We start from the raw sequence: 13017 nt of genomic DNA on the forward strand, positions 1-13017 counted from the left end.
GTTTCCCCTTGAATGGCCAACAGCAACACACTGAACTTCTTTTCCAGAATACACTCATATAACAATTTTGGAACATATCTTCAAGTAAATTGCAGGGGCACTGATAATTTGTCAAATCATATTAATTTCCTTGCTAAAATCAGTTAAGATTGCTCAATACGCCATATAACAGGCTGTTGCAATGACTCAAATGCAACTGAATTGATGTCAATAACTTAAAAAATTAACTCTTACTGCATCATTTCGGTGTCATTTCCCACTTCTTAAACCAACAAAGGGTCGGGAACAATGGCTTGCTCTTAAGAGTATATTCCTGACATGAATGTGACATCTGATACCACATACCAAGAATGTTTCTAATAATAGCATTATTTAACATTAATTATGCATTAACTATCCCTAGCACATGTATGTGCTAATAACTATTATCACCTTCATCATTTCAAATTAAGCACTAAAGGTACAGAAATGTTAATAAATTGCAGGTTATGGTGGAACAAATGTTCCAAGCTACTGAGACTATATGTGATAACATAGAGCTGAATTTTTAATTTAAAAGTTAAAAATTTTAAATTAATTTAAATCTGAAGTTGTTTAGATCACAATGAAAGAATGTCACAAATCCAAGACTTAAGAGGAAAATTTTCTGTTTTATTTCTACCGAAGCCATTGAGACTATTAAATGTAGGCAAATCATTTCAGTGCAAAAACTTCTATGGGTTGAACATGCAACTTTGGCAAAAGGCAAAGATTAGTAATGATATACCTACCTTACAGTCCCAGGGTTGATTTAGAGCACACATTCATCCAATGAGTAAAACTAATACTATATCTTGATCTTCTCATGTATTGTACATAGTTCTCAGACCTGGTAAGGCTCTGCATAATTCTTATTGTCTTTGAACCTTTAGTTTAAATCTATTATTTGAAAGTACTGAATACTGAAAATTTTCCAAAAGTCATTTTGCACATTGAGCATGCAAAATATTCCAAAATGAAATTTTGGATTACGTTTACAGTTTTGATAGAGCGTTATCGAATAAGGTCAAGATTTTTACTTTCACGACTGTCTGCAAAAACAATTTCATTAAATTGCCAACATTAAAGAAAACTTTAACCTAAGTTTCAAAAACTAAGTTAAGGTAAAAGCTCTTAATTTGCACTTTGGGGCAATGGGGACCAGGATTTATTTCTGGCTTTATGCTTAGAAGATCGTATGGGGAACCAGGTATCAAACACCAGTTGCCATGTGCAAATCAAATGCCCTACCCATTGTGGTATCTCTCAAGCCCTTAATTTGCATTTCTTAGAGAAAGTAAAAGAAAATTTCCATATTTAATAACCACTTATATTTAAAAATCTCTACTTCTACATATTTTACATTAATTATTTTTTTCTTTTGGGATCATACCCAACCAGAACCAGACTTACTCCTGGTTCTGCACTCAGAGATCACTCCTGGCAGTCCTGGGGGAATATATGTGGTGCTGAAATAAAACCCAGGTCAGCTACATGCAAGGCAAACATCCACTGTACTTTCTCTCTGGCTCCTTAGTTCAGTCTTTTAAACTGGGTCATTGCAATTCCACATTCATCATCCCCCGTATTTGTCACTTCTCAACATCAAAGTCAACCTACAAAAAATTCTTATTCAAATATATCAGTGTTCTTATGATAGTTTGGTTTCTTTCATTAGCATTAGTCAACTAATTTCTAAAGATGGGTTCAGTTTTCCCTTAGCAATTTAAATAATTCTTCAGTGGAAGGCATGAAACTTTCATGTGATACCCATTATCCTAAAGCCACTTACAGAACAGTCACTATCTGCCCTAACCAATTTGAAATATAATTTTAATCTAATGGTCCTTTGCAAATGTGTTAATCTTGGCATTCTGCTTTTACAATTATTTTATACCATTGTGAATGGCATTGTACCCCAGAACCACAGCTTCTTCACATTTTTTTATTTCTAGAACTATTTGTCATTTCTACTGTAAACAGGGTCTTTGTTCTTCAAATAGATCTGGGTGATTGGATGTTGATGATTTTTAGTATTAATGAACCAAATCATCTGTTTGCTTGTCACAAATATGTAATTCACATGGGGCCTTAGTTTCATATGGATTCTTTTACTTCTAACAAATAAAAACACAAAACTAAAATCTGTCCAAAATTGGCTAAAATACAAACAGGTTTCTAGTTGTTCTTATAAGACATTATAGATAGTAGTTAAAATAGACTAAACTCATTCAACAGTAGATCATAAAAGTGTCTAGAAAGAACAAGTCACACCTATGTGGTAACATTTATGTGCTTCACAAATACTAAGTGCATTTCACAATTCCTTCAACGAAGAACTGAGTTTAAAAGAACCATTCCCCAGCTTCCCTGGAGGCTTTCCGGCCCCTCGGTAGGGAGCAAAGCAGAGGTACAGCAGGCAACCGGGATTTATCTAAGCTGGGATCTCTCAAATTTAAGGGATGTTTCTCACTTACGTTTACCACATTCAGCAGTCCCAGGACACTGAGCTTTGTGTAGGGAATCATGCAGCGTTTACATGGATCAGAATATCACAAACTTAAAAAAAGGGAGAAGGAGGGAGATTAAATAGCAAAGTGCATGCAAAGAGACTCAATTTCTGCCTAATTTATTTGAAGAAAAGTAGCCACTTAAGACAACAATGAAAGACCTACCAAATCCAAGTAGGTGAATCTTAAACAATTCTGGTTGTGCTTTTGTGATTCTGAAACAAGCCCACAGGAGTTCATAGGGAGATGTTTTAATCAATCTTCTGGAAACTTTTTTTTCTGGGGCTGGGGTGTGGGGAGTGGTGCTTACGTGGCCTTCAGGGCAATGTCCAATGATGCTCAGGGGTCTGGGGTAGACAGCTTGCAAGCAACATGCACGAAACCCTGTACTATCTCTCCTGCCCTTAGCATGACTGTTTTTCTCTCAAACCTGCAAATCCCCAGTGGGGACCAGTTCATTGAACAGCTGGTACTTTCCTAAAAGGAAAGATTTAGGCCTGGGAAGTCATAGCAGAGGAGGGGTATGGGAGCAGCTGTGAGAATTAAACTTCAGTTGCAAACCAGTAATGTACTGTGAAAGGGGTCACTCGCAAGTCTTCAAGTTTCCCCAAATGTAACAGCTCCGTTTGCCACAAGTGAATAGGAGGCAGACTGTGAAGTGGAGACTGCTATCAGTGTCACAGGGAGACACCTCCCAGGGAGAATGGCAACGGGGATAAGGGAAACAGTAACCGAGGCGATTCCCGCCCATTCCAAAATAACAGCAGGGCAAACCTGGGGCTGACATGCAGCTCAGCCAACGTTCAGGCCCGTCCAGCCCACAGCTGCTCCCCAGCAAATACAACAGGCCAAGCCTCCAAAGCATGCCTAGCGAACTGCAAAACGGCCTTCAGTTTGAAGGCAGCTGTTGGAGACAGTTGACTCCAGTCACCTCTTAGTCCGGCCCCACCCACGACTCTTACACACTGACACAAACAACTGTGTGAACACCAGGGACTGCCAGGCTCTGAACACGATGATTCCCTGCCTCTCAGGTTCTCTCAACTGATGTCAGGGGGTATTTGCAACCTGGAGCCCAGGCCCCCACAAAACGGGGCAAACTTGGCACAGGGCTATCTATTCCTGGGCACTCATAAATAAGCCTTAGCTGCCTCGGTCCTTGTAAAGCGGCACAAGGCACCATCCACGATCCCTGTACACTAGTTACCTAGCGCCCGAGGCAGCCCAACAAGACTGAAACTGGTATGGGCCTGCTATGAGTGAAGGAACACTCCTCGTCATCCTCCAGGTCTGCTCAAACGTAGCACTCAGGCACACTGGGACACAAGTCAACTAAAGTGGCAGCAGCACAGTCTTTTTCTCTCTCGGTGTTACAAGCCCCTGCCAAGCCCTCAATGTTGCACACCACTGGCTATTACTTAGAGATGCAGAATTATGGCGTTATGGCTGCAGCCAGATGGTCACTGAAGCATGGCTGGGTGTAGCCCCAGGAGCAAAAATTGCTGAGATGGCCTGGTTATCCCCAGCAATGCCCAGACAGCACTGCATGCTTGGACCATCCTGAAGACTGCTTGGAGCACCCCTGCAAAGTTAACAGGTAAACTGGATTACAAGTGCAGAAAATAGGGAAAACCAAAAAAAAAAAAATAAATAAAAAAAGACATGAAAAAAAAACCCAAAAATCCATGTTGAAAAATGGCAATAAATTTCTTTATATCAGTAATTCCTCTAATATCAATATCTTGCACACTCCAATCAAAAAGCAGAGTAGCGAGACAGATTGGAAAATACAGTCCAACCTTCTGCTGCCTACCCTTCAAGATAAACAAAGGTACAAGTAATGAAAAACAAATCATTTTATTTCAGGTAAGTGAAAGGCTGAAGAGGGCAGGGATGCCATTATCATAGTTCAAACTAAAAAAGGTTGTAAGATAAAGATGGATATTATATACAAAGGGACTAATATATCAAGATAAGTAAACACATATATGCACCAATTGAAGGAGCAGCAAAGTTCTAAAAACAACTACTAATAGCGCAGATTAAAGACATTGACAAAAACACATTCCATGATCACTACTGATCAACTAGTCAGTAAATCAGTAAGGAAAAAACTACCTTAAATTGAGGAGTTACAAGACCTGGGCCTCTAACACATATGCAAAAGGCCCTCATGTCCCAAGTAGTCTAATACAGATTCTTCTCCAGCGTAGACCACAAGAGGCATTCTCCGCATAAACCACAGCTTGAATAAAAAAATAACTAGTAATAAATTCATGATAATTGAAACAGCATCAAATACCTTTTCAAATCACAACGCTATGAAGGTAATAGTTAACCACAAACAGCAAGCTGTTAAAAAAAAAAACCAAACATTTGGAAACTTAACGTTGTACCGAACAACCATTGGGTCAAAGGAACTCAATAAAAATAAGCATATTTTTATAGGCTGGAGCAATAGCACAGCGGGCAGGGCGTTTGCCTTGCACAAGGCCGATCCAGGCTCGATTCCCAGCATTCCATATGGTCCCCTGAGCACTGCCAGGAGTTAATTCCTGAGTGCAGAGCCAGGAATATCCCCTGTGCATCACCAGGAGTGACCCAAAAAGCAAAAATAAATAAATAAAAGCACTCCTGAAAACAAACAAGAATGAAGATATGAGCTATCTGAACATATGAGATACAGCAACAGTTCATAAAAATATACAGTCTTACATCACAAAACAAGAAAGTGTTCAAATAAGCCATGTAACCTCGATTCTTAAGAGCCTAGAACAAGTGAAACCCAAAGTAGAAAAACGAAAGTCAGTAAAAATGACACATAAATCAAACAAAGCTGGCTCTTTGAAAAAATAAAGGAGACAACTAGATTCATAAAGAAAGAAGAGAAAATCCTAATAAATAAATATCAGAAATGAAAGAAGAAAGGGTAAGCTATTAGATTAAAATACAAAAGGCTGATCGTTACATTGGAGAACAGAGAATGGACATTTATTTTGAATGATGGAAGTTCCCATCATTCACACACAAGACTTTCACACACAACTGTGTTACAACTATGGGTGAAAGGGTGCCAAAGCCACACAGGAAATGAGGTTATATTTCACTTCTGTAACAATTCATCTCAGTAATAAAAGCAGCTAGCAAAGTTCCCAGAACATACTATGTTGCAACTTTTTAATTTGATACAGAATTCAGGGAAAATGACCCAGTGGGGGTGCAGCAATTTGTATGTTTCTTACTTGCTCTTCTGTATATTTCCTATTTGCTCTTTAAAAAAAAAAATTTTTTTTAAAGTCTTAATAGAATCATATTAATTTTTGGAGATAGCTACAAAGCTGTTCATGATTGTGTCACACCATGTTCCAACCCCATCCCTCTACCACTGTACATTTCCTGACACCAATGTCCTGTTTCACATCTGTGCCAGCTGCTGCCCACTCCCATCCCTCCCTGGCAGCCTCCTCTGTAACAGACACTTTTCCTTTCTTTTTTCCCTTTTAGGCACTGTGGTCTGGAATACTGTTACTGAAAGGGTTCATGTATATCATTTTACCTCCTTGCAGCACTCAGTTCTTGTCCAGTGATCATTTCCAACATCACTGACATAGTGGTTCCTTCTCTGTTCCAACTACACTCCCCCTCCCTTATTATCTCTAAGTATTATTCTCATTACTATGGCGGTTTCTTTTTCTTTAATATCCCACAATTAAATATCACAAATGAATTAGATCATTCTAGCTCATTTCACTCAGTATGTACATCCACATGTAAGCAAGTTTGTTGCTAATTTAAAGGAGAAATTTCTAGGCAGGTACTAAGTGTCTTTTTTCTTTTTCTTTTTTGCCTTTTGGGTCACACCCGGTGATGCACAGAGGCTACTCTTGGCTCATGCCCTCAGGAATGACTACTGATGGTACTTGGGAGTACTCCTCCATATGCGATGCTGGGAATCAAACCCGGGTCGGCTGCGTGCAAGGCAAATGCCCTACCCACTGTGCTATCACTCCAACTCCTCTTTTTTGTTTTCTGTAAAATAAGGTGGTGTCATGTCACTGTCATCCCGTTGTTGATTGATTTGCTCAAGCGGGCACCAGTAACGTCTCCATTGTGAGGCTTGTTGTTACTGTTTGTGGCATATCGAATACGCCACGGGTAGCTTGCCAGGCTCTGCCATGCGGGTGAGATACTATCGGTAGCTTGCCGGGCTCTCCAAGAGGGATGGAGGAATCAAACTGGGTCAGCCGAGTGCAAGGCAAACGCCCTACCCGCTCTGCATAAATTTGGGAACCTCCCAAGGACAGAACAAACAATAGTAAAATTTGTATGGAACCATATACTCTCACAAGCACCCTGTTTGACACAGGAAACAAGCATAAAGTAGAGAAAAGAAAGTCTTACCATGTTCCTTGGAAATGGTACTGGGAAAACTGGTTAGCCACAGGCCAAAAAAAACCCCCAAAACACTACTTCATACATAAAAATTAATTCAGGGGCTGAAGAAATAATATAGCCAATAGGGTGCTTGCTTTGCATGTTATCAACCTGGGTTGGATTCCTAGCATCCTATACGGTCCCCTGAGCCTAGCCACCACTGAGTGTGGCCCAAAACCAAGAGGAGAAAATTAACTCAAAGAGAATTAAAGATCTTGGTGTTACAATCAAGTCTATAAAATACTATAAAAGAAAACATAGAACAGCCAATGATACTGACTTCAGGAGGCTTCAATGACTCAACTCTATTGGCAAATAAAAGAAAAACTGATCCAATGAAACGGAATGAATCTAAAGTTTTTGTACTACAAAATAAACTATGGCTAAAGAAGATAGGGAAGAGGCAGGGGGCAGCACCAGCCTGTGGCTGCCACGCTGCTTCTTCCCAAACCCTGCTAAACCCCCAGTGAGCACCAGCAATTGAGCAGATCCCCATCAAGGCAACTGGAGTCTGCAAGGGGCAAGCCTCCCAGAGTGAGAAGAGCACTGTTAGGGCCTCCCAGAAGCGTTCAGCTGTTGACGAGGCTGCACAATACCTCCCAATCCAAAACAAACATCAAGCACAGTTAGAATGAGCACCAAGATGAGATACAGAAAAACCCCTAGACAACAGAAGATGGAAAAAAGCCTCAAAATCAAGGATCAGTAGACAACAGAACTTTGGATGAATTCAAGAACATATGAGTCACTGGGGTCTTGGAGGCCCAGGAAGGGAATTCCGATGAAGAAGCAATCATCAAAGTCAAAGATCTAGTCTCTGAGAAGTCTCCAGAGTTTAGGAGCGCATGTACCCCCACACTCCAAGACACAGCCTAATCAGAAAAACAAAGCCCACAGACACGTAATACTGAAGCAGCAGATCAACAAAGGAAATTACATATAAAGGAGCACCCTTGAGATTTACAAGAGATTCATCAAATGAGACCCGATGGGCCCAAAGACAATGTGGGGGTGGGGTGGGGAGATAGTTAAAAGAAAAATGAAAAATGGAAAGGAACATCTCACCAAGAATACTTCTCCACAAAAACACAAACATGCTCCACAAAAAGGCCAGGGTGGGTGCGCAGAATGCCAGCGGAGGCCGGACAGGTGGCAGGAACTGAGGGCTGGGGATCAGTTGGAGAGACAGGGAATGTCATCAGTCTTGTGAGGGCACACTACAGGGTGTGAAGTACCACAAAAATCCTCCTATGAGGCAGTCTGGTGAGCAACGCGGCCGGAGAAATGCTCCGGACCCGAATCCGGGCCAACAACACCAGGGATCCAGACGGAGGAGGTACAGCAGGCACACCTTCTCCGGATGGAGCCCTGGCGACACTGAGAAGCAACTAACACGGCTCCGGGTTGCGGGACTGGAACGCATCCGAGCCGTGCGGCCGCTAACACGGCCGCGCGACCTTTTCTAAAAACTGAAAACATACAATCTTTTAATGACAAACCAATTATCAAATGCTTCCTTAGTAGGGCTGTCTTCATTGGGGGGAAACTCCAACAACAATAGTGAGTTTTGTTTTGCAATATGGAATGTAAGCAAGGTAGAGAGAAAATGAAGTGAAATTCATCAGTTATACAGTTGGGGGGGCTCTGGCGGGGGGTATACTGGGGATTTTGGTGGTGGAATATGGGCACTGGTGAAGGGATGGTGTTTGAATATTGTATAACTGAGACATAAACCTGAAAACTTTGTAACTTTCCACATGGTGATATAATAAAAATTAAAAAAAAAAAAAAGGCCAGGGTGGCCAAACTTGTATCAAACACTGACTCAGGCCTCAAAAATTAAAGAATCATTTCTTAATGATCAAGGGATATGTACATCAGAAAGCACTCCCATTCTTGATCATACATGCACCTAGTAAGGGGTTGGCAAAATACATAAACTAACAGACTTAAAGAGATAGATAATAACACAGTAATAGTTTGAGACTACAATACCACTGTCACCTCTCCATAAATCAACTTAGAACTAAGATTCAGCAAGGAAATACTTGCTTTGAAGGAAGAAACAGAATAGAAAGGTTCTGTAGGTATTTATAGGGCTTCATCCCTTAAAAGTTAAATACACATTCTCCTCAAGTGCACATGGGACAGTCTTCAAGAAAGGCCACATGCTGGGTCACAGGACATAATACCTCCAGAAAATCAAAAGCTAAAATTGTATCATCTCTCTTCCATGCAAAGGTGTTTTAACTCATACAAGTCCATCAATACAATACACCATATATCAATACAGAAAAATAAATTCCTATATTCATATCAATAGGTGTAGAGAAATCATTTGACAAGACAGCACCAATTCATGATTAAAAACTCTTTAAAATAAAAACTGAAGGAACTTTCCTCAACATAGTCAAAACCATTTACCACAAGCCCAACAGAAAATAAACTCAGTGGGGAAAGATACTAAAGGCCTTCCCTCTAAGACCAGGACGAGACAATGTTGCTCATTCTGCCACTTCTATTCAATATAGTACTGGAAGTACTTGCTATAGCAATTAGGCAAGAAGTACTAGCTTTAGGCAAGAAAAAGATATTAAAGACATCAATGCATGATGCTGGTAAAACTGGTCAGCCACATGCAAAAGTCGAACTCAGAGCTCTAACACCATGCACAAAGTGACGTCAAAATGGACTTAAAACTTTGATATCAGAACTGAATTCATAAAGTACTGGGAGGAAAACAGAACTCTCCATCAGCATGAAGTTAAGAGGCATCTTTAAGGACAAAAAGAAGCTAGCCAGGCAACTGGAAGTAAAACTGCACTTCAAAGAAAATCAAGCCCAGAATACAAAGACAGTCCAAAGACTGGGAGAAATTATTTACCTACCACTCTTCTGATTAAAACCAAGCTCCCAGCTGTGGCCCTGTGACCTCTTATAGCCTTCTTATAGCCAATTTATAGCCTACTTCTCCCTCTAGGAGAACCTGGCAAGCTGTCGAGTTTCTTGCCCACATGGGAGAGCCTCGAAAACTCCCCATGGTGTATTCACATGCCAAAACCAGTAACAGTGATGGATCTCATTCCCCTGACCTTGAAAGAGCCTCCAATGCAGCACCATTGGAAAGGACATGTAAATAGAGGCTTCTAAAATATCAGGGCTAGGATGAATGGAGACGTTACTGAGACCATTCGAGAAATTTGACGATATAACGGGATGATGATGATGACCACTCTTCTGATAAAGGATTACTATCCGATACTTAAAGCTCCAGTATATGTTTACCAAAAAAAAAAAAAAAAATCAACCCCCCACCCCCTGAAAATTGGAAGAGATGAATAGAAACTTCCTCAAAGAAATACAAATGGCCAAATGGCATAGATAAAATGCTCAGAATCACTCAACATCAGGGAAATGGAAATCAAAATGAGATATGACCTTACAAGAATGGCACTCAACAAAAATAAATACAACCAGTGTTAGCTGGCATGGGTGTGGAGGAAAAGGGACCCTCATTTAGGTCCATTGGGAATATCGATTGGTCTAGTGTAGATAACATAACCTCAGGTAGTTTAGGTTTATTGGGTTGTTCTCATCACAGTGGCCCCTTTCCTGTTTTTATTTGTAACTTCTTTCTTTGTGCTCAGTTCACTTATACATACTGTTTTTCTCTTCTCCTTAAATCCTTTGTATAGTTTATTCAGAGCAATGTCCTTTTTGTATGGGCACAGGAAGACAGTAGCAAATGCTATGCTTTTGTTATGTGGGAGTCAATTGACTCTAACTGATCTTTTCCTCCAGGGCATCTGTTCTCTCGACCTAAGCCTCAGCTGCCCTTACTTCCTAGCACCCCCAAAAGCAGGGTCCTGATGAGTGATGGGATGGACCCAGGGCAAGCAGTGAGCTATGTGCTACCCTGGCATTGAGATGGGCCTGGCGAAGGTGCTCTAATAATTAACTATAAGAGCTTGGTCATGGACAGATGCTGTCATGATCCAAAAGTAATAACTAGGTTTGGACCCTGCTAGGGTTCACTGTCACTGTCATTCTGTTGCTCATCGATTTGCTCAAGCAGGCACCAGTAATGTCTCTCCATTGAGAGACTTGTTACTGTTTTTGGCATATCGAATACGCCACGGGTAGCTTGCCAGGCTCTGCCGTGCGGGCAGGATACTCTTGGTAGCTCGCTGGGCTACCTGAGAGGGGCGGAGTAACCGAACCCGGGCTGGCTGCATGCAAGGCAAATGCCCTACCGCTGTGCTATCGCTCCAGCCCAAAATATGGAATGCTTCACGAATTTGCGTGTCACCCTTACGCAGGGGCCATGTTAATCTTCTCTGTATCGTTCCAGTTTTAGTATATGTGCTGCTGAAGTGAGCACGAAGAGGGGGCTGGAGCAATAGCATAGCAGGTAGGGCATTTGCCTTGCACGCGGCCGACCCAGGGTCGATCCCCAGCATCTCATGTTGTGCCCTGAGCACTTCGAGGACTGATTCCTAGCTGCAGAGCCAGGAGTAACCCCTGAGTATCACCAGGTGTGATCCAAAAAAAAAAGGACCCTGCTAGGGTTAGGAAAGATTAATCTGGCCTGAGCTCTGTAGTCCGAGTCTGTAGCAAGATGTTCCCAGGAGAGTTGCCCTACAAGCTTCAATGTATCTCTTACTGTGTCCATACAAAAATAACTAAAGGAGAAAAGCACCTTAAATGGTATTTTGTCCACGGGTCATCAGCAAGGGCTTCCTTATTTTGTTTTTGCTTCCAGACTGTGTAGAGCTTATTAGGCCTTAGCCCGGAGGGCAAGGTAGAGAGAGATAAGCAGGGGTGCAGAGAAAAGCTGGGGGAGTCAGAATGGAGAGGAGGAAGACCAGCTGTGAGACACAGCCTGGAGAGATGAGATGGCATCGAGGAATGAGGGGCAAGGAGGAAAGAATGGTGAGATGGGAGAGACGAGAGACTGAATAAATATTAACTAATCAGCAACCAGCAGGGTCCTCATTCTCCCTTTGCCTGTCCACAGCATACAGCTGTCCTGATCCTGTCCATACACAGCAGCTCGAGAATGCTGAATGTGGGTGGTGAGAGAGAGAGCCACCTGGAGAACCCGAGAACACACACATCCTTCTGCCAGAGTATTCTTTGGAGCCTAGTCTTTCTGGAAGACAATAGGGACATTCCTCAAAAAACTAGAAATTGAACTTCCATAACAACCCAGCAATTCCAATCCTGGAAATAAATCCTAAAGGCCCAAAACACAATGCAGAAAGACATCTGCAGGTCTATGTTCATCGCAGCACTATTAACAATAGCGAAAATCTTAAAACCCAGGTGCCTAAGAATAGATGATCGTATAAAATAGCTATGAGACTTATACACAGTGGACTACTACTCAGCACCATGGGAGGGATTTGGTATTTTGGTGTTTTGAGTGTGTCATGCTAATAACATTGTAAACTTAAAACATCTACAATAAATATATATTGAAAAAGAGGTTGACCACGACTGGAGCACAGGAGGTAGGGCATTCTGCCTTGCACACGGCCAACCTGGGTTTGATTCCTCCGTCCCTCCTGGAGAGCCCAGCAATCTACCGAGAGTATCCTGTCTGCATGGCAAAGTCTGGCAAGCTACCCGTGGTGTATTCGATATGCCAAAAACAGTAACAAGTCTCACAATGGAGACGTTGCTGATGCCCACGCCAGCACATTGATGAACAACAGGACGACAGTGCTACAGTGCAGTGCAGGTCTGACAAAGATATTATCTATTTTAACCTAACATGATTTTTGTAAGTAGTCAACATGTCAATGAGAAAAGGCATTTTTCCATATTCAGGTGTAGCACCAAAATATTAAAAATAATAGACAATGCAATGTCAGTTTTCACTAATTTTGAATTAACCTAGAGAGATGGCAAAATCCTCCCTGTAGCATACAACAGTAATTATAGTAAATGGATCTTTGAATAAACCACTGACACCTTTAGTGTATCCTACTTTTACAAAAAATCATCACATAATTAATCTACCAAAAATTTTATCATGTTATAATAAACAGAC

At 41.4% G+C, this 13017-nt stretch overlaps 1 non-coding gene across 1 annotated transcript; it reads right to left on the reverse strand.

Moving 5' to 3' along the window:
- Positions 1–11236: 11236 nt before the first annotated feature.
- On the reverse strand, positions 11237–11343 carry LOC129404525 (U6 spliceosomal RNA). The gene has a single exon (XR_008629923.1). It is a non-coding gene; the product is annotated as a U6 spliceosomal RNA (small nuclear RNA).
- Positions 11344–13017: the final 1674 nt, after the last annotated feature.

Source organism: Sorex araneus, chromosome 4 (assembly GCF_027595985.1).
Source record: "Sorex araneus isolate mSorAra2 chromosome 4, mSorAra2.pri, whole genome shotgun sequence".
In the NCBI taxonomy this organism is placed as follows: domain Eukaryota; kingdom Metazoa; phylum Chordata; class Mammalia; order Eulipotyphla; family Soricidae; genus Sorex; species Sorex araneus.